Source organism: Physcomitrium patens, chromosome 8 (assembly GCF_059467195.1).
Source record: "Physcomitrium patens ecotype Gransden chromosome 8, ASM5946719v1, whole genome shotgun sequence".
NCBI lineage: Eukaryota > Viridiplantae > Streptophyta > Bryopsida > Funariales > Funariaceae > Physcomitrium > Physcomitrium patens.
In genome coordinates this window covers 5,286,430-5,292,654 of record NC_143417.1, presented here as the reverse complement: position 1 = coordinate 5,292,654, position 6,225 = coordinate 5,286,430, and positions in this window count along the sequence as shown.

Below are 6,225 nucleotides of genomic sequence, written 5' to 3'. Positions count from 1 at the left end.
GCTTTTAACATAATTAAATCCCCGTCCAATCCAGTTATTTTAGGTTTATCCTGGCTAGAAAAATATAATCCTCGAATAGATTGGAATTCACGAAAACTTGACTTTTCCCAGAGATGAGATGACTGAACTCAAGACATATATTGACGAGAATTTAGCAAAGAATTTCATACGCCATTCAAAATCTCCAACAGGAGCTCCAATTCTATTCGTAAAGAAAAAAGATGGATCTTTACGAATGTGTGTTGATTATCGAGGACTCAACAAGATCACAATCAAGAACAGGTATCCATTACCTTTGATATCAAGACTCCTTGACCAGTTGAATCAAGCTAAGATCTATACAAAAATAGATCTAAGAGGAGCATATAATCTAGTACGGATCAAAGAAGGAGATGAATGGAAGACTGCATTTCGAATCAGGTATGGACATTTCGAATATAATGTCATGCCCTTTGGACTCACGAATGCATCAGCTGCTTTTCAACATCTCATGAATGATGTATTTCATGAATTCTTAGATAATTTTGTCATCTGCTATCTAGACGATATCCTGATCTATTCTAAGAACGTCGAAGAACATGAAATATATGTTCGTCAAGTATTACAAAAACTTAGAGATGCAGGATTGTACGCCAAGATAAAAAAGTATGTATTTCACACTACTCAAGTTGACTTTTTAGGATACATCATTTCAAATGATGGTCTCATGATGGATTCTAAGAAAGTCCAAACAATCATGGATTGGAAGATTCCAAGGACAGTAAGAGATGTCCAATGTTTCTTGGGATTTGCCAATTACTATCGGATCTTCATCAAAGATTTCTCACGAGTTGCAGCTCCACTTACACGCTTGACTAGTAAAGATAAATTCCAATGGAATCAAGAAGCGGAAGCAGCATTTGAAGCCTTGAAGACATCGTTTGTTTCTGCACCAGTCTTATATCGTGTTGACTTTTCTAAGGCATTTTTTATGGAAACAGATGCATCAGATTTTGCCTTGGGTACAGTTTTATCACAAATGGGATCAGATAATAAACTTCATCCGATAGCTTTTCATTCAAGAAAATTTTCAGCAACCGAGATCAATTATGAGATCCACGATAAAGAACTTCTTGCGATCGTGGATTCCTTTCAAGAATGGCGTCATTATCTAGAAAGCGCTTCTAGTCCAGTCACTGTGTATACAGATCACAAGAACCTCGAGTATTTCATGTCAACACGCATATTGAATCGTCGTCAAGCTCGTTGGAATATGTCTTTGTCAAGATTCGAGTTCATTATCACTTATCGGCTAGGAAAACAACAAGGTTTGTCCAATGCCCTATCTAGATGTTCTTATTTTGTACCAAAAAAAAGAGATGCAACTTTTGAGCAACAAAGAACGGTCCTCTTGAAACCGGAGCAATTTCATCTCTGAGCAATGAAATCAACATTGACTGTTGATTCAACTTTTCTCAAGCAAATCCAGTCCAGTATGTCCTCAGACCCTCTTGTTCATGATATCGAGAATAATTCTTTCAAGTCTCATGATCCTTCTAAGTTCGAGTTCAAGAATAATCTATTATATTTTGAAGGACGCCTATATGTTCCAGAAGGAGAAGCATGTTTACGTGTTCTTCAAGCACGTCATGACTTTCCAGCAGTAGGGCACTTTGGATATAATAAGACTTTGGAACTCATATCAAGAGATTTTTGGTGGCTACAAATGTGGAAGTCAGTCAAAGACTTTGTACAATCATGTGATATTTGTTCAAGATCAAAAATTCCTTGTCATCGACTTTACGGACTTCTTCAGCCATTACCTATACCAGAACAACCATGGTCTTCTGTTTCTATGGATTTCATCACAGATCTTCCAAGCTCAAGATCTTATGATTCTATATTTGTGATAGTAGATCGTTTCACCAAGATGGCACATTTTGTGCCATGTACAAAATCTATCACAGGTGAAGAAACAGCTAAGCTTTTCATTGATAATATCTATCGCCATCATGGATTATCTAAAGATATCATATCGGATAGGGGAATTCAATTTGTGTCAAGATTTTGGAGGACCCTTTTCAAGATTTTAAAAGTGGACATAAAGCTATCTTCGGCTTTCCATCCTCAAACTGATGGACAAACAGAGCGCGTAAACCAAGTCTTGGAGCAATATTTAAGGTGTACTATCAACTACCAACAAGATGATTGGACAACCCTTCTGCCTTTGGCAGAGTTTGCTTATAATAATACGGTACATTCTTCCACGCAACAAACACCTTTCTTTACCAATTATGGCTATCATCCATGACTTGATACTTTTGATTTTTCAAAAGTTGATAATCTTGCAGCAGAAGATATGGCAAATCGGTTGTCAGAGTTACATGCAATAATGAAGACGCAATTGAAGGAAGCTCAAGAACGACAAAAAATAAATCCAGATTTATATCGTAAGGAGCAACCACAACTCAAGGTGGGTGATAAGGTATGGCTACTTCGTCGTAATATGAAGACTACTCGACCTTGTGACAAGTTGGACTATTGTAGGCTTGGCCCCTTTTCTGTTTCTGAACAGATCAACCCAGTTGCATATCGGTTACATCTACCGGAGTCAATGAAGATCCATCCTGTATTCCACGTGTCTCTTCTTGAACCATATAAGATAGTGGATATACAAGGAAGAAGACAAATGCCACCGCCTCCTATAGAAGTAGATAATAATGAAGAATTTGAGGTGGAAGAGATATTAGACTCAAGGCGGCGCCAAAATAAGCTGGAATATCTTGTTCATTGGCGCAGATATGGTATTAGTGAACGCACATGGGAGCCATCCAGGAATCTAACAAATGCATCAGCTAAAGTCAAAGTTTTTCATCAACGACATCCATCAAAACCAAGATGAAAATCTCTCTTATAAAAGAGACAAGATTGAGGCAAGATAACATTCAATTTCCTATCCTTGTTTGTAACTTCTTTGTATTTGTGACGCTAATTAGATGGAGAGCCAACAACCAGCGGATTCAACTCAAGAACCTTCGTTTGTTGACCTGCCGGACGAGACATTACGATTGTCACAACCTTCAAGACGACGCAATCGAGATGAAGATCTTCAAGAACGACATGTTCTTCCTCGAATAGATGGTGAGATACAACGCGTTTGGTATCATGATTTGGGAAGGGACTCTCGATGTTTGGTGATTTTGCTAGAGGTAGGAACAACTCCTGATGGTGTTCCAAATATTCTATTCGAAGGAAGTTACGAAGGCCTCAACAATGATCAAATAACTGGGTGGTCTTCCCGCCTTGGTATGGGACACTACCGATGGTTGAGAGGCCCTATCAATCATCTTCGAAGAGAACAGAGATCAGAGTATGTGGCGAATACAATTCGTCGCATCATAGATTTCCTCAACATATGATGACCGCTCCTCGTGGAACTCGTCTCTAGAAGGAGCGATAATATCACGGCCGTAATCATGTAAGTTAATAATTACATATAGAAATAGATAAAAGTAAGTTAATTTTATAATATTTAATATGGAAGCTTCCTAGAAACTTCCTAGACGCTGCTTTGACTTCATAGGTATCTTTAATTGACTTTTTGGATTAGAAACGTGGTCAACAAGTTGGCCATGTGCCACACATGTTGTTAGCTTGAAGATCAAGCTAACTATGTGGCCCACACGTAGAAAAACTTGCCTTGTAAGTCAAGGCATGTGTCCTACAAAGTCAACACATATTGGAGGTCCTATAGAACGTCGCCACGTAGCCCCTAGTTAGATAGTAAATATAGAGACAAGAGTGAAGGCTTCTTCACTCTTGTCAACTTCTTTCTTGCTCCTAGTCCAAGTTCAAGAGTCTTTAGTTTCTTGTCTTGTGGCAATAGCCATTCCAGTTTCCTTTTAATATACATACTTGTTTATATTTTGACTTATTATATCGAGATAGCTTTTTTGTGTATATTTTCCCTCATCGAGTCTTTGTCCTTGATATATAATCTTGGATAATTAAAATTAAGGGTTAATAAAAGATTTTGCAATCTGACAATATTTGTTAATTTGATTGAAATAAAAATTAATGAAGATAATTAAATACTAGAATATCTACATAAAATCTAAATTATAGAATAATTGTATAGTTTAATAAGAAAAAATCTACATTCAACAATCAATATTTAAGTCGGAGAAGGAAGGCAGCCAACAATTAAGAGATTTTGGAAGCTTTTTTTGCTATTGGTATATGCAATCTTCTTCAATTTTTTTATATTTTTTCTTAATTTAATTATTTCTTGATTTGTAAATTTGAGTCAAGGTTAATAATTTAATTATTAACTTTTGAATTTATAATTTTTTTATAGAATTATTAAGAATTTCATTCAAGATTTAAAATTTCATTATGGATTGATTAGGATTGATTTAAAAATTAAGGATTTTTCAAAGATTTGATTAAGATTTAGGTTATTATTTAGATTTGATTAGAAATCGACTAGAATTTGATTAAAGTTTGAATAAATTTGATTAAAATTTGATTAAAATTTGATTAAGATTTTATTAGGATTTCATTAAAATTTATCTAGGACTTAAGATTTTATTAGGTTTTTATTAGGATTTGACATAGGATTAAGTTAAGGTTTATCAAGATTTTATTAGGATTTGACATAGGATTAAGTTAAGGTTTATCAAGATTTTATTAGGATTTGACATAGGATTAGGTTAAGATTTATTAGGATTTCAATTAGGATTTATTTTAGAATTTGGTTAAAATTTAATGGAATTCAATTAGGTTTTTTATTAAAATTTTATCAAAGATTTATTTAGGATTTATTTAGAATTTTTATTTTTAACATTTTTTTAGGATTCTTTATTATTTCTTTAAAATTTTGTATTCCTAATATTTTTTTAATATTATTTTTATTTCTTTAAAATTTTCTTTTTATATTTTTTTTAGTTTTTTTTTGTTATTTTTCTTAAAATTAATTTATGACTTCTTTGTATTTTCTTTTAAATTTATTTTGAATTAGTTAATATTTGATTAAGGTTCTTAAAGATTATTTAAAGTTTGTTTAAAGCTCTATTAGACTTGATAGGATTGTTGGTTTTTTTTTTTTTAATTACCTTCTATAGCTAGATGCATAATGTATTCTTACGCAAGAACACATGTAATACAACGTAAGTGGTGAATTTGACATAAAAGCTTTAAGTTGGAGGTCTTTGAGTTTTTTTATTTTTATTTTTAATTTTATTTAATAGAGAATAAAAGTAAGAATTTTGAAGGAGCTATAGAAGGAAGTTTAAGTAGAGTTTCTAATAGAGTTTCCATTAAAGAACAAGGCATGTATATAGATTCAACCATTACAAGCATGTTACAAGCTTTTATATTATTTATGTTGTAACAACGAAGCAATGATCGTAAAGAAGCTTTGGCAATTGAAGCATTGTAAGTATTAATTAACAAAGTCGATCAATTTGATAAAAAGATATTTTAAAGTATTTAAGATGTTGTACACAAAAAAATGGAATTAAATCGGATTTATGAAAAAAAAGATAATTGAGCTTTTTAAGCTTGCTATAATATCAAAGATAAGGCAATATGATATACCAATTATAAAGCATTATGGGAGTTCATGAGAAACATTTTTATATGTATTAAAAGAAAAATATTTCTTTAAAGATATTAATTTTATTACTAAGAATTTTTTTCTAAAATAGGTTGAGTAATTTGATAAGAATTTATAAAGAATATAGCTATTATGGAAGTTTAAAAGGTAGTATTTTTAATTATCAAAGGTAGAAAAGTTAATATTAGAACTAATAAAGTTTGAATTATTTCTTCAAGCTACCAATAAAGAATTATAAGAAAAATTGAAGTTTCTTCTTGAAAATAAAGAAGAAGATGAAAGATTGATAACAAAGTAGAGAAATATTGAAAATGAAATGGATTTTTTTTGTAAAATAAGAAAAAAGATAAGATAGGATTAATATTCCAAGATTAGTATAAATACCTAAAACTCAAGTGCATACAATACAAGCAATAATACCTATTATTTAATGTCTAGCATGTACATCAAAGAAAGAAGATATGGAAGTTAAAGAAATTATATGTCGGATGTGAGATCTTTAAATTAAATTGGTAATACTTAAAAAAAAGACTTCTACAAATAATTTGAAAGCTACTTCTAAATGAGAATATATACAAAGATGCATTTGGTATGACAATGCTTTTGATACTAAAAAAGATTGCAATGAA